Source organism: Lynx rufus, unplaced genomic scaffold, assembly GCF_022079265.1.
Source record: "Lynx rufus isolate CCGP_SWC_20201006 ecotype Redwood Valley unplaced genomic scaffold, mLynRuf1.p SCAF_9, whole genome shotgun sequence".
NCBI classification, from domain to species: Eukaryota; Metazoa; Chordata; class Mammalia; order Carnivora; family Felidae; genus Lynx; species Lynx rufus.
Genome location: NW_025814897.1, coordinates 81,057,545 through 81,070,954, shown reverse-complemented (window position 1 = coordinate 81,070,954; position 13,410 = coordinate 81,057,545). Strand labels below are relative to the sequence as shown.

General features: G+C 36.1%; 1 pseudogene; it reads right to left on the bottom strand.

Annotated features, from left to right (window-relative positions):
- Positions 1–2,903: 2,903 nt before the first annotated feature.
- Positions 2,904–13,410, bottom strand: part of LOC124506002 (NEDD8-activating enzyme E1 regulatory subunit-like) — a 31,759-nt pseudogene continuing 21,252 nt past the window's right edge.

Here is a 13,410-nt window from a genome sequence, read left to right as displayed (position 1 = left end):
TGTTTTATATATGTCACTGTTAACATATTAGCTCTTGAGAGTTTGCTTTTTGTTCCTAGTTTGTTCTTTCTGCTTTGTAGCATTTTGCTTTATTTTATATCGATTTTGTAAAAAATTTTCTATTCTAATTTTTTGTAAACAATTTTGGGTAATACTGTGGGCTCTATGTATGCTTTTGGGTACCACCCTGACATGGAAACATGAGCTACTGAGGTTGACTTCCTGAAAATGCCAGCAAATGCCCTCTGCTACTGGACTGGCTGTGGTGAGAAGAATTTTATGGATCATTGTAACTCAAATGTGACAAAAAGAAAAAAAAAATAGCTGTAGCTGCTCTAACATGTTTTCACTAGCTGCCTTGAGATGCCATAGCTGTTTCAAAGTTGTCATAGTGAGTTACATTTGTTAACATCTCTCCTTCCTCATTGGTGCCTAGGTGATCATTAGTCATTTATTGTTAGAAAGGAAAGAAACATACTGTTCTTCTAACACTAAGTTTGAGAGAAAGGTGGAATCTATTTTCATTAACCCTAGCCTTGGATTTCTCATTTCAAATAACCTGAGCTGAAAAGTATGCTTTTAAAATGTCAAGTTATCCATCAAATCCTAGCAGAAGGTTAAGAGTCTAACCCAAGATCCTAACCCTTTTAATGTTGTGGGATTTCCATTAGCTGTTGTACCAAGAGCTTGACAAGAAAGTGCATTAAACTCAGACTCAACAGAAGTCAAAGTGATAGGACTAGATGCCTGCCTTCCATACATGCACAGATGAATCTTCTCATTGACCAAGATGTGCTTCTTGAGGCTAGTTTCCAAAAGTGAGTGATGATGGTACACTTAATCGTCTTCAGAAATTCACATGATCTTGATGGCACCCAATAGTTCATTTATTCAGAATGGGTGGGACTGGAGTCCACAGAAGAGAAGTCAAAAGAAATTGCCAGATTTAGTGAAAATCAAAACCTCAACCTTGGACTCCTGGATATTTTTTTATACTTGCTTGAACTAAATATTTACATACATTTTACATTTTGATAGATATCTTTTGGAATGAAGGACATACAACTCTATAAACTGGTATAGAGTCTAAACAATTTAGAGTGTATGATTTGCACAAATAAAGTAATCTGTGTCTGTGTTAGTTTCTATTTCACTTTTTCATGTGTAAGATGAGAATAATATTCTGTGTCCCACTGTTTTCACTGGCTTCATTTCAAGGATCAAAGAAATGTGGATGTGAAAGCACATGTTGACTAAAGTAATATAAGATGTTATGTTGTTAAATGGAATAAATAAATATGCCAATTATACTAACATTGTATTTAGATACTAGAAGCAAATTTCAAATATCACAGAATTTTATTTCTTTTCCAAATATCACAGAATTTTAAAGGTTTAATGGGTTTGAGATCATTTGGCCATGGATAATTATGTCATTTTTTAGTTGAATAATTGGCAGTGGAGAATTAAATATTTCCAATGCTAATCCCAAAAGTAGTGCTGAAATTCAGTTATTTGAATTCCTAGCCTAATTGCTTTCCAGAGTGCTCCTTTGTTATAAATGATAGTTTGTCAATTTTGATTCTGGATCACTAATGTGGAACACATTGGTGACAAAGAGACAGCATACATGCTTTAATGATTAAAAAATATACTGTTATGAATAGTGATATTACTATTTTACTTTTTGCCTTTACTATTTTTACCATTATCTCTGGTTACATAAAAGTTACCTCAGATCATCAGATATCGTGGGGTTATTTTTCTCCTCGTTGTGTTTTTTTTTTTTTCTGATTTTTTTCTTCTGAAAATTGGTACTAAGTCAGTAATATAATATTTATTTTTATACCTGGAAAGGTTATTAATTATTCTGACTATATGACATGTACAGCATAAAAAATATAAGCTATGTGAATAAGAGTAAAATAAGTCAAAAATTTATAGAGAGCTTTACATTTCAGATTACTTTCATGAGCTTACTACACTTGATTCTTTTAAAACCCTGTGAAGTATAATTTACTGCCCCCCCCTTATCAATCAGAAATTTGAGTCTTAGAGAATGTAAGTGACTTAGCATACATTCCACTTATTAAGTGACTTGAAGCCACATCTTCGGACTCTGAAGCCTGAGTCCTTTCTAGGACTACAGGGTGCTGCTCCATCAAGCATCTGAGCAGGTTACCATTTTCTTCCTCTACTGGTACATTAGCTGGTATAGTTTAGATCTAGGATTTTGAGATTAGGGAGACATGAAAATATACAGTGAACGAGATTATATTGAGATTGAATGAACTCACTTTCAACCTCTTAATCCATTACCTCCACCAGGAGGTACAAGCTCCCCACATATTCTATACATGCTAGCACAACCCCAGCAGCTCCAGAGAGCACTGGCATGTGATGACCGTGGCTTTATTCTCATTATCTGTGAGTCGTTAACAATCCATGCTCCATTTTTGGCTGGTTAGAGATGCTTAGGAGATTCATTTCCTTCCACAAACTCCAGCATTTCCTTAAGAAAATTATTTTGGATATTCTCAAATATGGCACAATTTTATGTTTAAAGTAAAAATTTGTTTTTGGAAATAATCACAATTCATTTGAATCGAGGCTGGTGAATGAGGCTGATGACTAAGTAGAGTCACAATTCTTAGGGATGAAAGAGTTTTAATGTCACAAAACCTTAGATAAAGGATACATGTGACATAAATTGCACTTTTCCAAAATTATATTGATTTGTCTTTTTGAGTAACCTGATTCAAATGTTTTCTTTTTTTCGTTATGTTCTCTGACACTGAAACTTTTTATCGTATGCTTTTATTAACAACTATTCTGACAACAGTGCTTTCTGACAACAACCTGTGCCCTGCAGTTTAATTCAGTTCTGACACTAGGAGTTGGTGTCAAGTTCCACAGGTTTCAAGGGTCAAGTCTTGCACAAGACTGCCCTCACTTCTGATACGGGTCACAAGTATGAGAGCCACCTGCACTGCTGACCAACCCTTTGTAAATATGCGATTTCCTATGATTCCATCACTTTCAGTAATATGCTGGAATGACACAGAACTTTGAATGACACAGGGAAACAATATTTACAATTCCATTTTTATAATAAAAGTTGTGATTTAGGAACAGCCAAACACTTAGAATTCTGAGAGAATTCTAGATGTGGAGCTCCCTATGCCAGGGTCTGTCACCCTCCTTGCACATTCATGCATTCACTATTCAAGAAGCATTTTGAGCTCTGGGTGTCCAGATTTTTGTTGAAGTATTATTATGGGATTGTGTGATTGAACTCTGTCTCCAACCCTTGTCTTCTCCCCAGAGATAGGAATGGAGGAAAGGGTTGAGGCTGAAAGTTCTAGCCTTCTAATCACTTATCCAGCCATATTCGCTCTTGAAACCAAGGGACCATCAGAAGTCACCTAGTCAGATGTGGTCAAGGGGCTAATTATGAATGACAAAACATACTCTTATCCTTTAGGAAATTATAAGAGTTTTTTAAGTTTAGTGTTAGGAACCAAGGACAAAATCCAGATATATTCTTTATTATAACAACTACAAATTTGTACTTTTAAAGTTGATTTGATCAACTGTTTATAAAAGTTTGTTTATAAAGTAACATAAACTACAATTGTAATTTAATTTTGGGTAATAAACACTGTGAGTGTATGTATGTGTGTGTGTGTGTGTGTGTGTGTGTGTGTGTGTGAGTGTGTGATCTGTGTTTGTATGTGCTGTGAAAGGATAAAGGACAGAAAAAAAATAAGGCCAAATCTATTGCATGGGGGAGATAGATAGCTATACAATACAAACCAGCCCTAACTCGAACGTCTGTGACCAGGCATTGGTGAGATATGAGGAACTGGATTTGCTTATGTTCAAATTGATCACTGCTCCTTATTTGTCATATTTTAGATGATAATAGTTTTTTTGGTTACCTATCTAGGAAAGCTCAAATTAATGGATTGTGATGATGCACAGGCAGGTAAAGTTCCATTCACAAAACAACTGAAACAATCTACATGTTAATGTTGTATCCTTTAAGGCAAACTATTATTCTGTGAATCAAGGATATGTTTGGAGCAACATTGCATGGTAGAAAAGGTTTCAGGATGAATTTGGTAATTTCTGTTCAAATCAAGCTCCATCATTTACTAGCTGTGTTCCCTTGGGAAATTTTTTTTTCTCTGCCTCAATTTCTCCATGATGAATAAAGTAGGAATAACAACAATATAATACTTACAGGGAGGTTGTAAGGAATAAATTAATGCATAGGTTTAATGCACATACAGGTGTCTAGCACTAAATTTTACAATAAAATATTAAGGATTCCAAATTTTCATTTTGGCCTAAGAGAACTATTATTGTAGTTGATCTAATAATCATTTTTTACCATGATCTAATAATCAGTTTTTACTTAGACTTCCTTATTATGTCACTGAAAAACTAGTAGTATTACATTGTAGTTATGCATAAGTGTGTGCGTTTGTATATATATATATATATATATACACCTATATACATATGTATGTACATATACGTATACACACACATACACATGTATGTATATATGTATATATATACGGTGTGTGTGTGTGTCTATCTTGGATTTGTCTATGACACTCTCTGACCCCTCTGAGCTTAATAGCTATTGGCAAATTAGTTACTATCTTTGAATGTCATTTTCTCAATTGTAAGTAAAATATCATCTACTGATGGAAGTGTTGTAAGGATTAAAATAAATAATGTGGATAAATATTTAGACCTGGTGGTATGAACTCCAAACTTTTAAATATGTTGAACGTGTAGAGAGCAATCTCACTGCAAGATGGGGTATGCAGTTTTTCTTAACACTGTTGCTACACTCTAGGTTGTATATTTATTTGGGGAGTTGAGCTGACAAGGAGCAAATGGAAGAGCAAATGTATCCCAAAATACATCATGGTACTTCCTGACAGGTGAGCCTTAATAAATATTAATTCATTTTCTCTGACTAGATATCTGTAATGCAAATTAACAAAAAGTGTTCCTGTATTTATCAGCAATGCCCAGTTCTTCAGTCTAGATTGAACCTGGTTTGTCTCAATATTTATAATTAGATTTGTCAATCCAAGGCAGTTGGACATTCTAGAAATGAGAGCTGATTGTGATGAGGATAAAAAGAAGAATGGCAGTAACTTCATCTTAGATAACTTATATTTGGCATAGACTGTATGAGTGTTATAGGTACTGTACTTAGCTCTAAAAACAGTATTTCAAGTTAATTATTGCTTTCCTCCATTTAAAATGAGGAAGTTTAAATATTTTCTTCAAGGTCACAATGCAAGCAAGCAGCATAGCTGAAATTCAATCCTCAGAGTCCTTTCTTTTTCCAGTTAGTCTCTCTGTACACAGTGAGGATGCTTCCTATCTATTCATAGAGTTTTTATCACTTGAGAGAAAAACAATTGTTCATCAGTGTTTTAATTTCATATTGCCAAGGTAACAACCACTATCAGGATTTATCACAGAAAATCTACAAAACAACTGATATCAATCATGAGTTCTATTTATTGACCAAGGCCTGTTAAGACATCTGCTGGCAAGACATTAAGGAGGGTTTGAGATTAAAATTTGAAAATGCTACTGAATTATGCATTTTCTCTTTTGTTTCTTTAAAGATATTTTGAAGCCTTCATTATTTGGGTAGGAAAATCCTGAGTGGTCTCTGAAATGGTATTAAGATAGGCACAAGGGAGATAAAAATAAAAGGACTTCTTTTCCAAATATGATAAGCCATAACAATTCAAAGTACAGTTTTAAGTCATTTTTTTCTTGACACTTTTGCTTTCTGAAACACAAAGGAGTTTGAAAATAAAACACATCTTGAAAAATCAAAGTATTTTGCTAGTTTCTTTCTTTGAAGCTCAAAGCTTCTTATTTTAAGTTGAGGTACTTGTGAAGAATCAAAACCAGACAGTGCACTAGGGTAGATTCTTCTAAATTTTCATCAACCCTGTGGGTAATCCAAGCAGAATACAAAAGGGAGAATTAATTTAGAAAATTAGGATAAAAGGCACAGCCTTGCATTTACCCTCTTAACAAGTTGTTCAAGTTTATGAAGAACTGTTGTACCTGTGTTGGGTGTTCCTTCCAGCTCCATCCCTACTCCTCTAGAAGAGGTGAAGAGGTTCCTTAAAGCTGGGGGTGTGGGAGTGAGAGACCTCAGGACACATTCATTTCCCATGCAAACAACACTGAAGTTAGTGATCAAGGGTTGGTGGAAGCATTGTGACCAGTGCATGAAACATAAATCAAGTTAGGCTTATTTTGGCTGAGGCTACCATATAACCCTTTCTGCGACATTTTTTTTTAAGTTTATTTATTTTGAGAGAGCAGGAGCAAGGTTGGGTGGAGAGAGAGAGAGGAGAGGAAGAACCTCAAGCAAGTTCTGCACTGTCAGTGCAGAGCCCGAGGCAGGGTTCCATCACATGAACTGTGAGATCATGCCTGAGCCAAAATCAAGAGTTGGATGTTTAATGGATTGGGCCACCCAGGCGCCCCTAAGATTTTTTTTTAAAGCAATCCATTTTTGATCTGGGATACAACTACCACCCAAAAGTAGAAGTTCTACCCATGAGAAAAGAATGAAAGCAGAGCATATTTTTTCTTGCTCTCCTCCTCAGATTGCGTCTCCTTCTTCATAATGACTAACACAGATGGAAAGCTTTCTACCTTCAGGTACTATTCTAAGTGCTTTATATGCAGCAATTCCCTTATCATAACATTCCTTTATGCTAGAGATTATTTTATCCTCCTTTTACAGATGAGAAAACTGACGAACAAAATGAAGAAGCAACATGTACAAGTATCTACAGCTAGTGAAATCAATCCAGGCAGTTAATCTCTTAATCACTGCACTATTCTTGCCTGCTTGGAGTAAGTTAGATCTTGGCTGTAGAGTCAGTCCGAATTGTGTTCAGATATTAACTCTGCCAAATCCCAGGGTTTTTTAAAACAATTATAGTAAAGTTAATTACCATTCTAAGCCTCAGTTTCCTCATCCATAAAATAGAGTAATAATTTATCTGCTAGAGATGTCATGAATATTAAATTAAATAATTAGCATAAAGTCTGGTAGTCACACTTAGTATCCCAAGGTAAAACTTTCTTAAACTGTGTCTTTGTTTCAGAAAGAATTAGTGAAATTTAATGTTCCCTGACAGTTTAGCCTAAGCAGTGGTAGCATCTTGTTGATTGATTGATTCAATCAAGGAGACTCTTCAATAAATTTGTTGTAGAAATAAGTGGATACCACTCAAATGAGAACAAACCAAAGCTCTTTTATGCAGAGTTTGCTTAAACAAGGGAATTAGCCGCCATGACTTGGCCGAGACTTAAAGGCAGACAGGGGAGCTGGGGAACCTTTATAGTGGAGAACAAAAAGAGTAGGCTTCAGGTGTGCCCCGATTAGAGATTGTTTGTATGGTGAAGCTAGCGAGCTAAAGGCTGGCTGACTGATGCAGGACCTCCTATCTAATTGTTTAGTGGAATACATTGGGCATCAGCCTAAGTAGGAAATACGGGCAGAAATGAGTAAACTGGCAGTTATTGACCAAGTTTTGTCCATTTTGAGTGGATTCTTGCAGATTGTGTGGTTTGGCTTCCTGGGCTGGTTGCTACAGGTTACAAATTCTATGTTTTTGGTTGTTTTATGTTTGTTTGTTTGTTTGTTTGTTTGTTTGAGACAGAGTGAGGAGAAGGGGCAGAGAGAGGGAGAGAGAGAATCGCAAGCAGGCTCTGCACTGTCAGTGCAGACCTTACATGGGGCTTGATCTCACAAATGTGAGATCATGACCTGAAGCTAAATCAAGAGTCAAGACATTTAACCAACTGAGCCACCCAGGCGCCCCACAAGTCTGTGTTTATATATGGTCTGGCCTTGTCCATTTGTATAATCAGTCTCTTAGCATGTAATTAATTTAGCTAATAACAACAATGCTATGAACCATTGTAGTGAGGAGGGGAGATGGACGGAGTATTGGTGTTCTTGATTCCACTTCAGCAGCACATATCTTCCTCTTCCTTTCAAACTTTTTTCTCCCACCTCATCCTATCCTTCTCCCTCCTTCTTTTTTTTCTTTCTTTCTTCTTCTTTTTTTTTTTTTAGAAGGAAGAAGATAATTTGTCACAGTTCAGTTCTTCTCCCCAACCCTGTCTCCATACACACCTGAAGCCCTGAAGGTAATAAGGCTTGAAAGTTTTCCCCTTCTTGCAGACTTCCCAGAAAATGTTTGGAAATCCTTGTGAAGGAGCTCTGAGCACCCTCCTGTCTTACACAATAAACAGAACTAGTATTCTTGACCTTGTGTCACACTGTATTATTATACTGTGATGTTTGTGGCACTCTAACTTCAACTTCAATTGAGTTAACAAAACCAGCCAGGTCTGTGATATTATGTTACCATTAGCATCTGATAAATGGATGAGATGAAGGACAATTCGGTCTGGGAGTACTGAATAGTCAGAGATGAAGTGCACACGTGTTCAGCCTACCCACGCTACACTCACATTCAACCCAGCAGTGACTCTGGAAAACTAATGTGTCATTTGCTTTCCGCATCATATTCTCAGTCATCTCCAATCCGTTGCTTATCCTAAGAGGATGAGTGGCATCTGACAGGACTGTTCTCTGTGATTTTAGACTGATGTGCAATGCATGTAAATTTTCCTAAGTGTCCATTTGGGATGTTTCCAAAGTGTAAGAAAATTAAAAATGCAGTGTTTTCTTTTTTTTTTTTTTCAACATTTATTTATTTTTGGGACAGAGAGAGACAGAGCATGAACGGGGGAGGGGCAGAGAGAGAGGGAGACACAGAATCGGAAACAGGCTCCAGGCTCTGAGCCATCAGCCCAGAGCCTGACGCGGGGCTCGAACTCACGGACCGCGAGATCGTGACCTGGCTGAAGTCGGACGCTTAACCGACTGCGCCACCCAGGCGCCCCAAAATGCAGTGTTTTCTTGAAAGTGTTTTCTATTTAAAGTCAACTTTGCTTTTCTTAAAATGAATCTCCAAACTCTGTCCTGGAAAAACAATTCTGTTCATGGATTTTTTTTTTTTTGCTTTATTTGCACTTATTTTATGGTCAGAATGTTAGTGTCTAATGTATCACAGAAAGACCGTTGTGAATTGTGTCTGCATTTGCCACCTGAATGAAAATTATTTGTTGCAAAAGTGCAGAATAGATCTAACCTTAATAACACTTCTTTGTTTCATTCTACATGATGAAATCTGGTTTTGTTTCTATTTTTAATTTGTTTGGATTTAACATTTGAATTTGTGAAAAGGACTTTTATTTATGATACAATATTCTCTGAGGATTCATGTATCCCAAGGGAATGTGGTTTCTGCTGAATCAGCATACTACTTATTTCCTCAAAGGTACTGATGAAACAATTTCTAGAAATGTCTTCAACAGAGTTTAAATTTAAAAAAATTTTTTTTTCAACGTTTATTTATTTATTTTTGGGACAGAGAGAGGCAGAGCATGAACGGGGGAGGGGCAGAGAGAGAGGGAGACACAGAATCGGAAGCAGGCTCCAGGCTCTGAGCCATCAGCCCAGAGCCCGACGCGGGGCTCGAACTCACGGACCGCGAGATCGTGACCTGGCTGAAGTCGGACGCTTAACCGACTGCGCCACCCAGGCGCCCCCAGAGTTTAAATTTTAGTAAGTGAAGAATAGGAGGTTCATTTTTTTTTTTTCCCTCTATTCTGGTAATAGAATTGCCTACCTATATAGCTCACACCCTCTGTCTTTTCAGTGTCTTATTAGTATACCATTAAACCATTTTTTTTTTAATTTGGATCATTAATAATAATTATTTCCAGGGGTGCTTGGGTGGCCCAGTTAGTTATGTGTCTGACTCTTGATTTCAACACATGTCACGATCTCATGTTAGTGAGATCAAGCCCCACGTTTCATTCTTCGTGCTAAGTGTGGAGCCCGCTTAAGATTCTCCTTCTCCCTCTGTCCCTCCACCACCTTCAAAAAAAATACAAATAAATTAAAAAATTAAAAAAATATATATTTCCAGTTTTGATTGATGTATTCTGGTCCAGGAATCATGGACACTTTAGATTTTCTATTTCATTGGATCTTTAGACTGATACCATTAAGCGGGCACTGTTTTTACCCTCCATTTTGTTTTGTTTAATATTAATTTTCTGGGACCTAGAGAAATTAGGTAAATGTCCCCGTGGCACATAGCTTATGAAAAATGGGTCTGAGGGGCGCCTGGGTGGCGCAGTCGGTTAAGCGTCCGACTTCAGCCAGGTCACGATCTCGCGGTCCATGAGTTCGAGCCCCGCGTCAGGCTCTGGGCTGATGGCTCAGAGCCTGGAGCCTGTTTCCGATTCTGTGTCTCTCTCTCTCTCTGCCCCTCCCTCGTTCATGCTCTGTCTCTCTCTGTCCCAAAAAATAAATAAACGTTGAAAAAAAAAATTAAAAAAAAAATGGGTCTGTGACTAGGAAAACTGGGAGATCCACTGATTGGGTATTTATTAATCAGAATTTACAAGGACTCCAATACTGAATACTTACAATTAAGTCTTGACAAGTTGTTCTTAACTTTGTGTGTATATGCCTAAATATGTTTATTTATTTTTTTTTAATTTGTTTATTTATTTTTAAGGAAATGAAGTATATATACTCTATTTATATATACTCCATTTATATAATGGAAAAACTGTAGGTTATATACATGCTTAAGTTTGAAACCTGACTATTTCACTTAATAGCTAGGTGATTTGGGGGAAATTATTAAATTGTCTGAGCCTGTTACCTTTCTGCAAAATAAATATAATAAATACTAACTAACTTAAATTAGTTTTTCATATGTAATGAAATAAAAAAAAATTATAAAATGTCCATCTCAGTGCATAGAGCAGGCTCTCAAACCTGGCAGTCTTACTAAATTTAAAGAGAACCTTTTATTCCTAGCACTGAAGGTGAGTTTTAAGGATGTAAGGAATGAATATTTTGTAGCTATTGTCCAAACTAACATAAACAAGAGAGTAGACAGTGGTGTTGAGAGATTGAATTACTGGAGGCAAGGGCATGGAGGAGACAAAGAGGTAGCAGTGAGCATTGGTCAACTGAGAAGGCAGTGGACAAGGGCAAGGGCACTCACTTGAAGTCTACATTTCTATTATGTTTCCCTCAAAATAGGAAGATTATAGAAGGCACCCACTTCATTATTTGTCTTTTTCAAGTATCTGTCGGTATACCTTTCAAGGGAAAAGGATAGCAGACAATAAAGGATGTTTTGTAGCAAGCAATGAAGGCAAATAAAGCTTAATCTTCCCAAGGAAATAATGAAAGCCTCCAACAGGTGAAGAAGCTGGAGTATTTATATACCAACTTCTCTGAGACAATGGCTAAAGACTTCTTCTGAGGACGATTACACCAGGGCACATTCTAGTTACGGATCCTTTCACAACTGACACTGGCTAGAGACTATCGGGTCCAGTGATCACAGTGGTACCCCTGCAAGATGGAGCTGAGGTCAGAGGAGAAGTAAAATGCAACTTGAGTTACACCAGAAATATTTTAGGAAAGGTTTTGCCAGAAGCTGGTATATTACATTATCTTAACTGTTTAAAGAGCTCTAAAATTGAGGTTATCTGATAGTAATTAGTAAAAACACATAGTATTTTAGTCCTTTGCAATTTGGAAAGCACATTCATACATATTTCCTTCAAATGATTCAAGTTTCCCTTGCAAGGGAGAGAGGAGGTCCATGCAGGTACTTTTGCCATATCCTTGAGCCCAGCTACTTTGAATTATGTTTGAGTGTAGAGGGGGAAAGTATAATTTATATCCCTGAAAAGGTCAGCTATGTCTACTATGTATTATCAAAATGCTTTTTTACCACATGTGCAATCTGCTTTACTCTCAAGGTTGGTAAATTCCAGCACCAGCAATAACCATTACTAGCAGATCTGTCACCCCTTATCTAATATGATGAAGCTAAGAAAATTTAAGTTCTTTTCTCAGCAATGGCCAGTCTGTAAATTTTCAGAACTAGAACACTAACCTAAGTACAGACATCTAAATTCCAATACCACATTCTCCTCACAGATGATAGATTTTAAAACACACAGTTCAAATTATAAAATCTTTATTCTATTTAGAGTCACTGTAAATTAAGCATATCAGGAACTAATTTACATGGCTTACTTGCCTTAACTTGCGACTTACTTGCATTAATTTGAAATTTGCCAGAGTTTATGTTATAGATTGGTTTTCACTACCACATAACAAGAATTTGAAAATCTGCATTCCTAAATTGCTACTTTGTCAAATAACCGCACCATACCATGTAACTCAAATCACTGTCAGTGCTACATGTAAGAGAAATATTTTATCTTAGGAGGTAGACATGTGTTAGAGTGGTGCCCTTTATTTTTATAGCTATGATATAGCCAATATATAACATAATTTTAATACATAAAAGTGTATGCTAACTATTAATATTCAATGTCTTATTTAACATGTAATGAGTCCCTACAGTTATACAGATCACTTTCTACTTGATAAATATTCTCAGATCTCTGTCAACAGGAATATTTTAACATGAGATTCTCTCTTCTCTAAAGCTAATGAAGGAATATGAAACTTTGATTTATTTTTTAATATATATAGAAAACATATGAATTTACACATCTTAAGAGAAGACATTTTTTATGAAATGCCTGAGAACCATAGACCATAATAGCTAAAACCTGAAAGAACGTTATTTTCTGTCAGATTTGACTTTGCAATATGATAATGCAGAGTAAACACAATGGTAGAAAAACTCACCTAATAGGTTGGTTAGGGAAAAAAAAACAAAACAAAACAAAAACCTAACACGTAGCTGACCACATCACAGAAGATCAGTATGTTGCTTTTTTTTTTTTTTTTAATTTTCATTACCAATTCAATATCCCATCTGGAACTGCTGCCTCAGCTTACAAGGATACTTCCCCTTCTTTCTCATACCTCACTGATTTCTATGAATGGATGTTCCATTTTTTTAAATCATTTTTTATCTTACTTGAAGGTTTTTTCCACCCTCGTAGAAATAGACTGGATATAATGGCCACATTTTATTGTTAAGGTAGATTGAAAATAAATAATGGAGAAGATATGATATAAATGTGGCTATTAGTGTATTATTTTAAAGGTATTTTTCATGAGTATCAAATTCCCTGATAATCATTGGCCACAGAAGGGCAAATAAAAGAGCTAATTCCTTCTTACTTTCTTTTTGACCCTATGAAAGAGAGAAACTAGGGTTTTGTTCATTATTAAATAGTCTGATCTTCTCAGTGGACAAGTACTTAAAAGTGAATTGTAAGGGAAATGAGAACTGGACTCGATAT